This window comes from Strigops habroptila, chromosome 6 (genome assembly GCF_004027225.2).
Source record: "Strigops habroptila isolate Jane chromosome 6, bStrHab1.2.pri, whole genome shotgun sequence".
Classification (NCBI taxonomy): domain Eukaryota; kingdom Metazoa; phylum Chordata; class Aves; order Psittaciformes; family Psittacidae; genus Strigops; species Strigops habroptila.
Genome location: NC_044282.2, coordinates 49,029,087 through 49,042,282, shown reverse-complemented (window position 1 = coordinate 49,042,282; position 13,196 = coordinate 49,029,087). Strand labels below are relative to the sequence as shown.

At 40.9% G+C, this 13,196-nt stretch overlaps 1 long non-coding RNA gene across 1 annotated transcript; it reads left to right on the top strand.

The window, feature by feature from the left end:
* The first annotated feature begins 8,627 nt into the window (after window positions 1-8,627).
* LOC115609822 lies at window positions 8,628-12,520 on the top strand. The gene is made up of 2 exons (XR_003991999.1): window positions 8,628-8,710; window positions 12,013-12,520. It is a non-coding gene; the product is annotated as an uncharacterized LOC115609822 (long non-coding RNA).
* Window positions 12,521-13,196: the final 676 nt, after the last annotated feature.

The following is a 13,196-nucleotide window of genomic DNA, read 5'->3' as shown; positions in this document are numbered from 1 at the left end:
TCTGATTTTTAAATACAAATTAATTTTTTTTCCTTATATGGCAAATTCCATAATATTAAGATGTTGTTGTGTATTTCTATGTATTTACATATTTGGATGTAGTGGGTTGACCCTGGCTGAACAGCCAGGTGCCCACCAAAACTGGTCTATCACTCCCCTCCTCAGCTGTACAGAGGAGAGAAAACATAACGCAAGGCTCAGCGGTTGAGAGAAGGACAGGAGGAGATCACTCACCAGTTACTGTCATGGGCAAAACAGACTCGACTTAGGAAAATTAATTTAATTTATTACCAATCAAAACTCAGAGTAGAGTAATGACAAAAAAAACCAAATCTTAAAAACACCTTCCCCCCAGCCCTCCCTTCTTCCTGGGCCCAACTTCACTCCTGATTTCTCTACCTCCTCCCCCCCAGCAGTGCAGGGGGCCAGGGAATGGGGGTTGTGGTCAGTTCATCACACGTTGTCTCTCCCCCTCCTTCATCCTCACACTCTTCCCCTGCTTCAGTGTGGGGTCCCTCCCACAGGAGACAGTCCTCCACGAACTTCTTCAATGCGAGTCCTTCCCATGGGCTGCAGTTCTTCATGAACTGCTCCAGTGTGGGTCCCTTCCATGGGGTGCAGCCCTTCAGGAACAGAATGCTCCAGCATGGGTCCCTTCCGTGGTTGCAGCCCTTCAAGAACAGACTGCTCCAGTGTGGATCCCCTGTGGGGCCACAAGTCCTGCATCAAGCCTGCCCCAGCATGGGCTCCTCTCTCCATGGGAACCACAGGTCCTGCAAGGAGCCTGCTCCAGTACAGGCTTCCCATGGGATCCAGCCTCCTTTGAGCATCCCCCTGGTCTGGTGTGAGGTCCTGCCTAGGCTGCAGGTGGATATCTGCTCCACCATGGACCTTCATGGGCTGCAGGTGGAGATCTGCTCCGCCAGGGACCTCCACGGGCTGCAAGGGCACTGCCTGGCTCACCATGGTCTGCACTATGGGCTGCAGGGGAATCTCTGCTCCATCTCCTCGAGCACCTGCTGCCCTCCTGCTTCATTGATCTGGGTGTCTGTGGAGCTGTTGCTCTCACATATTCTCACTTTTCTCTCTACTGCTGTTGTTCCCCACAGGTTTTGTTTCCCTTCTTAAATACCTTATCCAAGAGGCACTAGCACCATTGCTGATGGGCTCAGACGTGTCCAGCAGCAGGTCTGTCTTGGAGCCAGCTGGAATTGGCTCCATCAGACATGGGGGAAGCTTCTCACAAGAAGCCACCCCTATAGTCCTCCCTGCTACCAAAACCTTGCTCCACAAACCTACTACATTGGGCTACTATGTTTTCCTAAAGTGAGTTGTTTCCAGAAATTGAGGCTAGGCAGATGAAGAAATAAGCCTTTTCAAAGAATAATGTTTGCTAGTGTCAGCACTGCAACCTCATTCTACTGGAAGACAGTGAGTTTTGAACAGCTAATTTGAAAAAAGGAAGTTATTTGTGGAATTCTCTGTGAAAGAACAGTCAACTCCAACTCTGGAGTTATTGAGGAACACAAAGGAAAGATGAAAAGTGCACAGTTCTTTAAAAGCTGTGTTTGAAAATTAATTTAAACTTACATATGTACTAATTTACCTGTATATGCTAGGGCATTTCATTCCAGGTCAAAAACAAAACTGGAAATGCTGGTTTTTTAATGTATTGTCATACTATATTTTTCAATAAGTCCGTTATATTCAGGCTTGAAGACCAATCTTTATGAACCCTCCAAAGGAACTCCTGTAAGAGAACTAGAAATATTTTAATGTTGACTAAAATTATTTTTATAGATTTTTTCCTTAACATTCTATTCCAAAGATATAATTTTCTATTAAATTTATGGAATAACCCTGTCTCTCAAAGAAACAAGAACTTCCAGTGTTCTCTTCTGTTTACTTCAAAAGAAGGACTTCGTCTTCTATTCAACAGAAAGGCTCCTTTGATATTAGTTTATCTTCTCAATTTTGGTATGGGATATTTGATATTGGATACTGGTCAATGGGATTACTTAGGTTTCCTTCTGTGGGAACAGGCCCAGGCCACTGCTGAGGTGTGGTCTTGGGTGGGTGGGTTTGGAGTGCATTTATGTAGTCATTAAATATGTAAAGTGGCAGAAAATCCAGCTGCCTTTGTTTATGCATAGTTTGAGGTGAAACAGGAGGAAGAGGAGGCAGGGGTGGTAAGTGGAGGACACTGGATTTTGCAATACATTGAGGAAGACAGCCGACGTACAGAGGAAGATAAAATGGGTGCAGCAGCCAGCACGCAGGCTGTTTTACCCAAGTTAGATGAATGTTCATCTGCGTCTTGAACCAGGTCATGTAAAGCAAGAAGAAGGGTGACATTTCCAGGCATACACTAGTGTGAGAGTAATTGTGGTTTAATAATCCACACAACATATGTGACAATAATTAATTAACAGTTAGCCCTTCATAGTGCCAGCAACCCAGCATTTCTCAATGTGCACTTGGAGCCCTCTGTGCATTCATTTACCAAAGCCTTTGCACTTGAAGTTCAAAATAATCAGTTTACCCTTTGAAGAGTTAATCCTCCTGTTCCCTTCCACCTCCTCTCTCCCAGACCCCACAAAGCCTCAGAAATTTGGGTTATGGAAAAGCGCCAAATTGAATCAATTTGGCCTGAATTACTGAAGTGATTGTATCCTACGATTATCCTGGAGTATGAGACGCTGCCCTCTTCTCACACCACATTGCCATTACTGTAAGCCTGCAACTCCGTTGGTCTGAACTAAATTTTACTCTGTGACATAGAAATGAGAGGAGACTCTGGCCTTGGTTTTAAATATTTGAACAGGGTAAAAGCCAAGAAGGGTTGGAAATTATTTAGCCTGCTATTAGGGGATATAATTAGAAATACTTGGGTATAATTAGACTTGAATTAAATAAAGGGGAAGAAAAAGGCAGCACAGAAAACCAGACTTGCTAACAGTGAGATCCTTTATACATGGGAATAAGGCAAAAATGTGTGAAAACCACAGGGGAAATGAAATAGGTGACAAGATAGGTATTTTATCTCTAATATTATAGAGGGACAGCCTATACTCATTGTTTGCTAAGCAAGGAAGAAAAGATGTCCCTGAAAACCCACAAAAACAGTCTGTAGTTTGTGATCAGGGATGCCATCATGCCTGAGGTATCCCCATCTGGCCAGGGTTGAACAGGATGCATCATCTCTCTCCAGACCCTTGTGGGTTTCCTTGTGTAAGGCACAGTGTTATGTTAGGTAGGATCTACAGTGAGCCTTTTTCACTCGTCCAGAAAGCTGAGGTTGTTTCTCAGAAGGCTCTGTTAGGAGAATGGCATAGGAAAGAATGATACTGCTGCATCAGGCAATGACCCAGCAGAGAAAGTCCTGAGGCTTTTCTGGGGATACACTGAGAATTAAGGCTTTTTTGCTCCACACAGCAAACCATTCACAACTTAGGCCGCACCTTTGCAGTTCTAGTAACTGAAGCTTACAAAGGTCCACCACAGACTTTTCCTCAGAAGGTTAGCAAAAATAAAAACAAAACTACTGAAAGAGGATTGTTAAGGTGGAAAAATCAAGCACTCAAACTGTACAGAATTCAACTAGCTTAAATTCAACTCTATGCAATCCTAATTCTACCCTTTTGTGTGTTTTGATACAGTCTTTAATTGCATAATCACATACTATTTGGTGAATAATTCCAGACCCAGGGCTGATTTGGGATTGTGTGAACTAAATAAGGCATGAGACCACACACAGTGAATAAAGTGGATAAAAAAGAATATTGAGCAGCTGCCTTGTTTACTGAGTACCACCCACTAAATGAGGCAGTGATTCCACAGAATTTGAAAAAAATAGTACATGATCGATAATAATTAAATACTTGATCATAATGCTTAAGTCCAAGGAAGAGCAGGAAGTCTGTATGGGCAAATCAAGCCCACTTCCCTTAGTGTGATTTGACTAAATCTGCCATTTAGTCAAATCACACTTGTTTTGCTATTTTTCATGGGTGCCAAGAATGCCTTCTCTCCCTCTCCCCTCCCAGTGACTGCAGTGCACTTCTGATCCAGTTAAATTTAATCCAACCTACCCTCATTATAACAGCTGGAATTGCTTTCTCAGCCTGTTTTCCTTTCATACAGTGTTAGAACAAGGGTGAATTTCCATAACTACTGCATAACTAAGGGTATATATATGCAATATATAGAACAAAGTGCATTTGATCTGGCATTCAGGTAGTGAACATCACTCAGCATAAGTACTTTTTTTTGTTAAAATATCGGCACGTCATTGATTGTCAAACCATTCCTTTTTCCATCCTCTGAAATACAGAAATCTTATGATGCATCATCTCCATAGATATCCTGATACATCACTCAAAAACATCATAGGAAAGTTTCCAAATTCCATTTGGCCAAGAATGTTCTGGGAGGATCTGGAAAATTTAGCAAACTTCCTACAAAAGGTGTGGGTTTTTTGAAAACCTTCCTTTAAATATCTGTTTTAAAATGCAAAGAAACATAAACACACAAAAAAATCAGTTCTGAATAATCATAGAATCAGAGAATCATAGAATAGTAAGGGTTGGAAAGGACCTTAAGATCATCTAGTTCCAACCCCCCTGCCATGGGCAGGGACACCTTGCCCTAAACCACGTGGTTCAAGGCTCTGTCCAACCTGGCCTTGAACACCACCAGGGATGGAGCATCCACAACCTCCCTGGGCAACCCATTCCAGTGCTTCACCACCCTCACTGTAAAGAACTTCTTCCTTATATCTAGTCTAAACTTCCCCTGTTTAAGTTTGAACCCATTACCCGTTGTCCTACCACTACAGTCCCTAAGGAAGAGTCCCTCCCCAGCATCCTTGTAGACCCCCTTCAGATACTGGAAGGCTGCTATGAGGTCTCCACGCAGCCTTCTCTTCTCCAGGCTGAACAGCCCCAACTCTCTCAGCCTGTCTTCATACGGGAGGTGCTCCAGCCCTCTTATCATCCTCGTGGCCCTCCTCTGGACTCGCTCCAACAGCTCCATGTCCTTTTTATGTTGAGGACACCAGAACTGTACACAGTACTCCAAGTGAGGTCTCACGAGAGCAGAGTAGAGTGGCAGGATCACCTCCTTCGACCTGCTGGTCACGCTTCTTTTGATGCAGCCCAGGATACGGTTGGCTTTCTGGGCTGCAAGCGCACACTGCTGGCTCATGTTCAGCTTCTCGTCAACCAACACCCCCAGGTCCTTTTCTGCAGGGCTGCTCTGAATCTCTTCTCTGCCCAACCTGTAGCAGTGCCTGGGATTGCCCTGACCCAGGTGTAGGACCTTACACTTGGCTTGGTTAAACTTCAGAAGGTTGGCATTGGCCCACCTCACAAGTGTGTCAAGGTCCCTCTGGATGGCATCCCTTCCCTCCAGCGTATCAACCGAACCACACAGCTTGGTGTCGTCGGCAAACTTGCTGAGGGCGCACTCAAGCCCACTGTCCATGTCGCCGACAAAGATGTTGAACAGGACCGGTCCCAACACCGATCCCTGAGGGACACCACTCGTTACTGCTTTCCAACTGGACATCGAGCCATTTACCACAACTCTTTGCGTGCGGCCATCGAGCCAGTTTTTTATCCACCGAGTGGTCCATCTACCAAATTGATGTCTCTCCAATTTAGAGACAAGGATGTCGTGCAGGACAGTGTCGAACGCTTTGCACAAGTCCAGGTAGATGACGTCAACTGCTCTGCCGCTGTCCATCAGTTCCATGGCTCCATCATAGAAGGAAATCAAGAGGAAAATATGTTTGAATCTACATGTTTATAAGTTTCAAAATATCTTTGTCCCCTGCCTGATGGCTTTAAAAAACAATTTTTAAAAATCACAGATCAGAGTTTACTGCATTAAAAGCCATGTATATCTTTTCCTAGATTCAAAAGGGAGCATATAAATCTCTCTAAAAAGTATACGAGAGGAAGTACGAGCCAATCTGAAAAGTAGAGGCCAGGAAGCCAGCAGGGTGTTCCTGTTTTTAACATGCTAATTTGCTATCAACCTTTGGAAATCACATCATCTGTTTGTGCATAGCTTCCTCATTTGTAAAGCAGAGATAATGTGCTTCATAAATTTTACAATGCATATTGAACTCTGATGGAAGTCACTGCAGAATTGCAAAATATCATCATTAAAATTTGTCCATAGCTGAAAACCTATTGATGTCAACTGGTATTTTATTCAGGTCTCACTGAGATTTCAGAATTCATTGATCCTGATTTCCTAAAATGTTTGGTTCTTTGAGGTGTAGAAGTGAAATGTTAATCCCCTGACTTTTTAAGAATGAGTAGCTCCAACAGATCTACACATATAATTTAAGCACAAGTATTGAGGATATTTCTTATCTGAGGACCTTTCATGCATCACCTTTCAGGACTACCTCAATATGCTATTTAACAATAACATTGAGATACATCCCTTCTCAGAAGAGTTACTGCCCTCCAGTTCAGAGATACATACACCTTATGACAGGTGAGAAAACCTCTGGGTACCTCTCTCCTTCCTCAAAGAGGTGTTGTGAGCCGTAATGTGGTATTCTTTGAGCTGTTTGGATGAAAGATCCTCAATGAAGTAAAGGCATTTTTATGTCTCATTAAACATGAAAAGAAGGATACAGTGAGACTAGGAAACAAAGAAAAGAGAAAAAAAATGTGGCTCTGAGGGGGATATGAGTCAGTAATGTCAGCCATGCCCATTTGTTGGGGTAACTGAAGGTCTCTACATGTTCTGCAACTTTGCTATACAGCAAGGAGGTATTTAAACAGACGCTGTACCTACCATAAGAGTACACATAATGTTTAGAATTCCCTGTCTTTGCTCACTACCCTCACATACAATGTATCTTTGAACTGTTGCTGAACAGATAATCTATATTTCATAATTCAGACTGTCAGTATTTCCTCTACATAATTATAACAGCAGGAAATATATAAGGCCTTTGTGGAACTTGAAAACTCGATTGCCTTGGTCCATATTTAATGTGTAATAAATTATTCAGCAACAAGGCACTCTTCATTCTATTTACAGTAAGTTAGAGCTAAGTGTGTGAGGTATACGTAACTAACATGAAACACTATTTACTATCGCTGCCAAGGCTGAAGTGTTTTCTGAAGCCATTAGTCTCATATTCAATAAGCCAAATTCCCATCAGGTGAAAACTAGCATAGACGCATTGAATTTATCTTGAAAGAAAGGGAAATGGGAATGGTGACCTCTCTGACCTCCAGCTGAGAATCAGAAAGGCCAAGGGATAAATGTTGTGGTATCTCACATTTAGGTAGGTTATAGGATATTTCTTGCATTTAGTTTTCTGTCCAGATGCATGTAGTGTTCTTGAGTGGTAATCTGTCAATAACAATGTTGTTGGAAAAATAATACTAGCTTCTCTGACTGGATCCACCAGTCTAACATATGCCCCAGCTCTGTCCACTGATGGCAACCAGAACAGGTGATGCACCACGTCTAGCCTTTGCACCTGACAAAAAAGGTACTTTTGTTACATGGAGGTTGTTGATTGAGATCTAGATTTTAGACAGCCATTTGATACATGTAAGTTTTCAAATGCTCAGACTGGACCTGAAACAGCTTAGAGAGATATATATCTCTATCTATAATACTTTTCTGCTAATGAACAAGCTATCCACCCCAGCTACCTTAATATTACTCTGGATGCAGCTAGCAAGGTACATTTTCTACAAAATAGTCATGTAACGGGTGAGAATTAGCTTTATTGAGTAGTGAGAGTTCAGGGTAAAATCATAGAAGCCAGAATTAGATTACGGTGTGTGTTGGCAAATTTTAAGAAAAGTAAGGGTTTTATGACAGATCAAGGGACAAAGAAGAAAACTTATTATTTGTTGTCTTAAATATACCAAATATTTAATGATTACTTTGTACCCTGAGTCTCAGGAAAGAAGAAAATCAAACTCATTATATATCTTTCTAGCTTCACAGTTCCCATCAATTCTTTGTTGATACCCAGCTTTCTCTCTGTGTAGGCACTCTTTGAATTTCTGTGTGGAAACAAAAAGGGTCTATTTCAACTCTGCTGCCAGGAGTAGGGTAAACCTTTCTTAGCAGCAATTTCATTTCCTGTACGATTTCAGCATATTATTGTACCTGGCTGTCCTCGTTACTGAGCATGGGAAGCCATCAGCCTTGCCAGGAGAGTTCCTGGAGGCGTTCCACCCAAACCCTCATGTTTTATGAGGTAATTTGATGTTCCTGATAGTTCAAAAGATATGAGTTATAAGCAAAACTGTTGGCTTGTTAAAAGCGGAGGGGGAAGGTTTAATGTCTGAAATGGTCAATTCCTAGAGGTTTCAATGGACCATGAAGTAGTTTCATCATTGCCTGACTATGAAAAGGAAAAGGTGGAAGACAGCTTAAGAGAAAAAAAAAAAAAATCTTCTCATGTTCAGTGAAGTCAGCTTCTCCAAGTGTATGGTCAATATCCTGGGCTCCTGAGAAAATTGAGACAGCCTGGGTTGTACTCCTTGCTCCAAGAACAGTTTAATTCATATTTTTGGAATAAGAACTAATTTCATGTCTTCATACTGGCAAGTAACTTTACTCAATTATCTTTAACAGATACAGGCTCAGTGGCGTATCAAACTGATGAGCAGAGAGGTGTCTGCTATGCACCTACACTACTGCAGTCTACAGTTGGGTGGTGAGTGTCCTCTCCTCTTAAGCAATGGTTTGGGTTTTAATTACTTCTTGTGAGCAAAGGAACTTTGCTTATTTAGTTGAACACTAAGCTACTGAGGAAAAGTGAAGGCTTTGCCTTTGCTAGAAGGAAAGAGCAATCCCTTGGGAGATAGCAAAAAGTTTGTCTAGGTTGTGTATTTTTGTAGGCTGAGTCATGAACCAGGTATTGAGAAAGAAATGTGGCTGAGCATGCATAGGAACAGAACCGGCTACAGAGTAACTGATCACTGGCTCATACCTCAGGGAGTACAGTCTTAGGCTTTCCACCCAAGTTAAACTTTGGGGTCTTTCTCTCTGATGTAGCCTAAAGCAGCTTTCCAAAATTAGCCTCATTAGCCCTTTTCTCAGACTGACCATCTGATTTCTCAGAACTTACGTGGCATGAAGCAGACAGTTCGGGGCCATGTTCTCTCCTTAAAACTTAACTTGTAAAACTCCAAATTAAAGACTTTCTGTTTTTTTTTTTTTTACGTGGAATGCTGATGATACGCAACCTGATTGTCAGCAGAAAGGAACCATTCACTGTACACTTAGCCCTGATTCTCTAACTCAAGTTCTTACAGATCTTCTATTATTTAAGAAGGATTTGCTAGTGTAATATGTGTAAGAGCAAATCCACTAAAATAATAAAAATAAAAATCATATATTTTGATTTTGTTTGCTCTTACGGATGTGTATAAGCTTAGTGGAATCAGCTCAGCAGTTTTAAATGTACTTGCAGAAAGAAAAGTCCCTGCCTACCAAGTTAGTGGTGGAAATTGAGAATCCTTTGCAGCTGCTGCTGTGTTATTTACAATACAAGTTCGGATCAAAAGATAGGTTTTAAAGAATTCCTAATGCTTTAGTCTGCTGCCAAATATGTTCAGCTTTTAAGAATGTTGAAACAAGCATTTCTACAGTGGCAGTTCCTCTAGGGTGATAAATCCCAGTTTATGTTCCGTAGATGGAAGGTCTCCATGATCGTTTTGCCTGTGTTCATAAGCCAGGATTAAAAAAAGTCACACAAAAGGAAATTCTAAAGTCATATGTAGTATTTGTCCTGATTCCTTTCCTCTCTCTCTAATTAAAGAATGGGGATTCTTTCATTAAATGTCTTCTATTTAATTTTCATTACTAAATGTGCCTTTCTGCTCACATGCTTGACATTACTGATAGCTGTAACCACTCCATATGATCCATGTTTCTTGTGATTTATTACAACTGAATCCTTTTTTACACTTCTAAATTGCTCGGAGTTTGCTTCTGTCTGACTTCAGCAATGCTTTGCAAGAAGTTCAAGTGCTGGACAGTGATTGCTAAGCTGAGATTTTACATGCAGCTCTCTGAGCTGTTAAAGTACCACTTTCTAATTCAAACTGAAATACATCAAAGAGCCATGTGTACTATTGTTTTTCTTCTCTACAGTTAATCCCTATTTCTCAGTGGTGCCTTTCTATTACACTGATTACAAAACACAGTTTTAAGTCAAACAAGATTAAAAAACATAGTGCTGTGACCAACCTAATTCGTGACAAACCTGTGTTGCACCAGATGCTCCTTCTCTCAGGATGAAATGATACATGGCTCTCTTTGTCTTATCACTGCACTGACATGTTTACTCCACTTAACTTGCTCACATGAGGTAGAAGAAAAGACTGTTTTAGGGAAGCGTGCTTTCAAATGCATTTACCATTGGAAAGGGTAAGAGGCAGATTTCTTGCTTCCTCACTTCTTGGTGCCCTTGTTCACATCTGTTTTATTTCGGTGGTACTTTGGAGGAAGGAAGTCTGTGGGTATGTTGAGCCTTAGCTGTTAAAATGTGGGAGCTAATGCTCATTCTGTGAGACAGTTAAGAGATTCCTCCCTGTATGTAAAAGAAGGCCAAGAGCTGTCAAATATCATGATCTAAAAACACGATAAAAACTTTTTTCACTGTGATGTGATCAAAGAAGCCATGAAGAAGGCAAGTATCATTTCAAAATAAAATCAAAATCCTTTCCAAGTCACCTTCTCAATTCCAAGAGCAAGAAATTATATTTATAGACTTCATTCAATTAAAGTCTGTGAAGTCCCTTAACCACTGGTAAGCTGAAGCACATCATGAGTGCCAAGATGATTTCTTTTCCACATAAATAGCTCCTGGAGGGATGGGGATTGGCAAGGACACTGTGTGGCATTCTGCAACTCACGGTCTAGCTAATATTTCAAGAAACATGATGTATGTGAGCTACAGGCCTGGTCCTGCACCTATCAATGTTAGTGGCAACATTTCTAATTATTTCATTAAGAGCAGGACCAAGCCTGCTTTCAGGATTAGGTTCTCTGTGTTTCAAAGGTGTGCAGAGGAATTGCCAGGAAAGTTGTGAATCAAGAGGTAAATCCATGTCAACAGGAAGAGAGATACAGTTTGGGTCTTTGGCCCTGTTTATAAAAGGGGGGGTGTGTCATTTGTCTCTGTGTCTGTAGGCACATAGACCCAGACAGACCTATTATATATAAGGGGTAATTTGCCCTTTCTGCCTGCAGCCAGCCTGAGCTACCTTTTTTCGTGTTCCAGTCCTGTCAAGCTTGAGGACAGTGTTGGTGCAGCAGCTCTGCAAGATGGTTACCAACAACTGTAAAAAGAACAAATCCCCACTGTAGATATGGCCCAAGGCTCTTTGTGTGACCTACCAGGGTGATCTTTAATATTTACTGCTGACTGTAAACTGAGTAGTCACTAGTAACCTAGCGGAGGTCTGTTCACCTAATCTACCTGTTACAGCTCCACAGCCTGGAGCTTTTTCAATAAAAGCCTGGAACTGAACATCGCTAAATGGGCTCATCATTCAGACGACCTCTCTTACCTCCTTGTTAGGAACAAAATAAGCTGCAGCAAAATTTTCTTCTGTGCAGGCTCCTCCACAATCGAAGACTTTCTTTGGTCAACACTGATCATAGGAAAAGTATTTAATAATGGGAATAATGTTTACTAAGGCTTTAAGTTTCATCATAGTTTCTCCAGTAAAATAATCTTAAAGACAAAGCATTCAAAAAATAGAAGCCTCTGTTAGGCTGTTGTCGAAACCTAAGTGCTATCAGTGCAAGTCAAAATGCCAATATTGAACTCTCCTCTCCTTGGGTAACTCTTCACCCTTTTTCTTTTTTGACTATGTATGGTTATGCTACATGTCTTAAGTTACAGCTAAAAAAATCTCTTTGTTTAAAAAGAATGTTTATTTTATACTTGGGAGGGGAAAAAAATCACTAAAATTGTTCTGATTTCTCTTTTCTGATTTAATTCAGGTCCTAATCACAATCTAGAAACTGTTTCCTGGGCCTTTGCTAAAAAGTGGCTGAAAATTCAAGATCCCCTGAATCAGCAGCAGTACAAGGGTTCTTCGGTTAATTTAGCAAACGTAATTGCTTTAGCAAAGGTCATGAAAAGTGTGACTCTGGAATATCAAATTGAGTCCAAACCTACATGTATTCATATGTACAAATACTAGTGAATGAAAAAAAAAAAATAAAATCTTCTCACAGTAATGACATTTCCCAGGACTAAAGAACAAAAGGATCACTGGGAATCGGCAAAATAAAAACAAGGGAGAAAAAAAGACTTAATTATGCTCTATAGAAAAAAAGGTTAATATTTAATATAAATTACTATTGTGTTGCACAGAATACTATGGTGACAGCAAGCTAGCAAGGGTGTGAAACTGAAAGAAAGCAATGCTTTTATACTACTGCTCTGTATTCCTGGTATATCCTTCCTTAACATAAGTGTTAACATTAAATATAATGCTACAATGTGCCAAATGCTTCAGAGTTGATATGGACTGTGAGTAGGCTCTGTATGTAAATGTATCATTGCAAGGGTATGTGAGAACAAACCACTCCGCCTACATAGAGAGGTGTAAATAGATCCATATACTCCACATAGCACTTGATGATAGCGTGATTCTCATCTATAATCATTAAACGCTCTCAGAACTGATTTCAAAGGGATTTGTCCATCCTTACTGAAAATGCCTGTATAGACTGTCTGAGACAATTCTGCAGAATGCTAACACATGCTTTAAAGCTTCCCTGTATGAAGTGGTCGGGTGAGTATAGCACAGAGTTTGGATAAACCTTCAGATTCACTGATGACACATAATGGTAGGAAGGGATGGATTGCACTATAGGTTAAACAAGCGTATTTCGATTGGAAAAAACCCAGCAATTAGAAAACGCTTTCCTTCACATTATTGCAAATGTGTGTCTGCCTGCCTTTTAATGACAGTGTGTGGAGACACTGTGCTGAATCACCCAACTTGGTATGTTCTAGAGAGCTTATTGTCATCATCTCCCTCCATGGACTCCATCTCTCACCTGATAAGAGAGAACAAAACCAAGACCTATGATCTGGGGCTGATTAATTAAAAATTTCACAGGCAGACGATGCATTATAGATTTTCAAGTCATTAGACTAAGCAAATATTAGATTG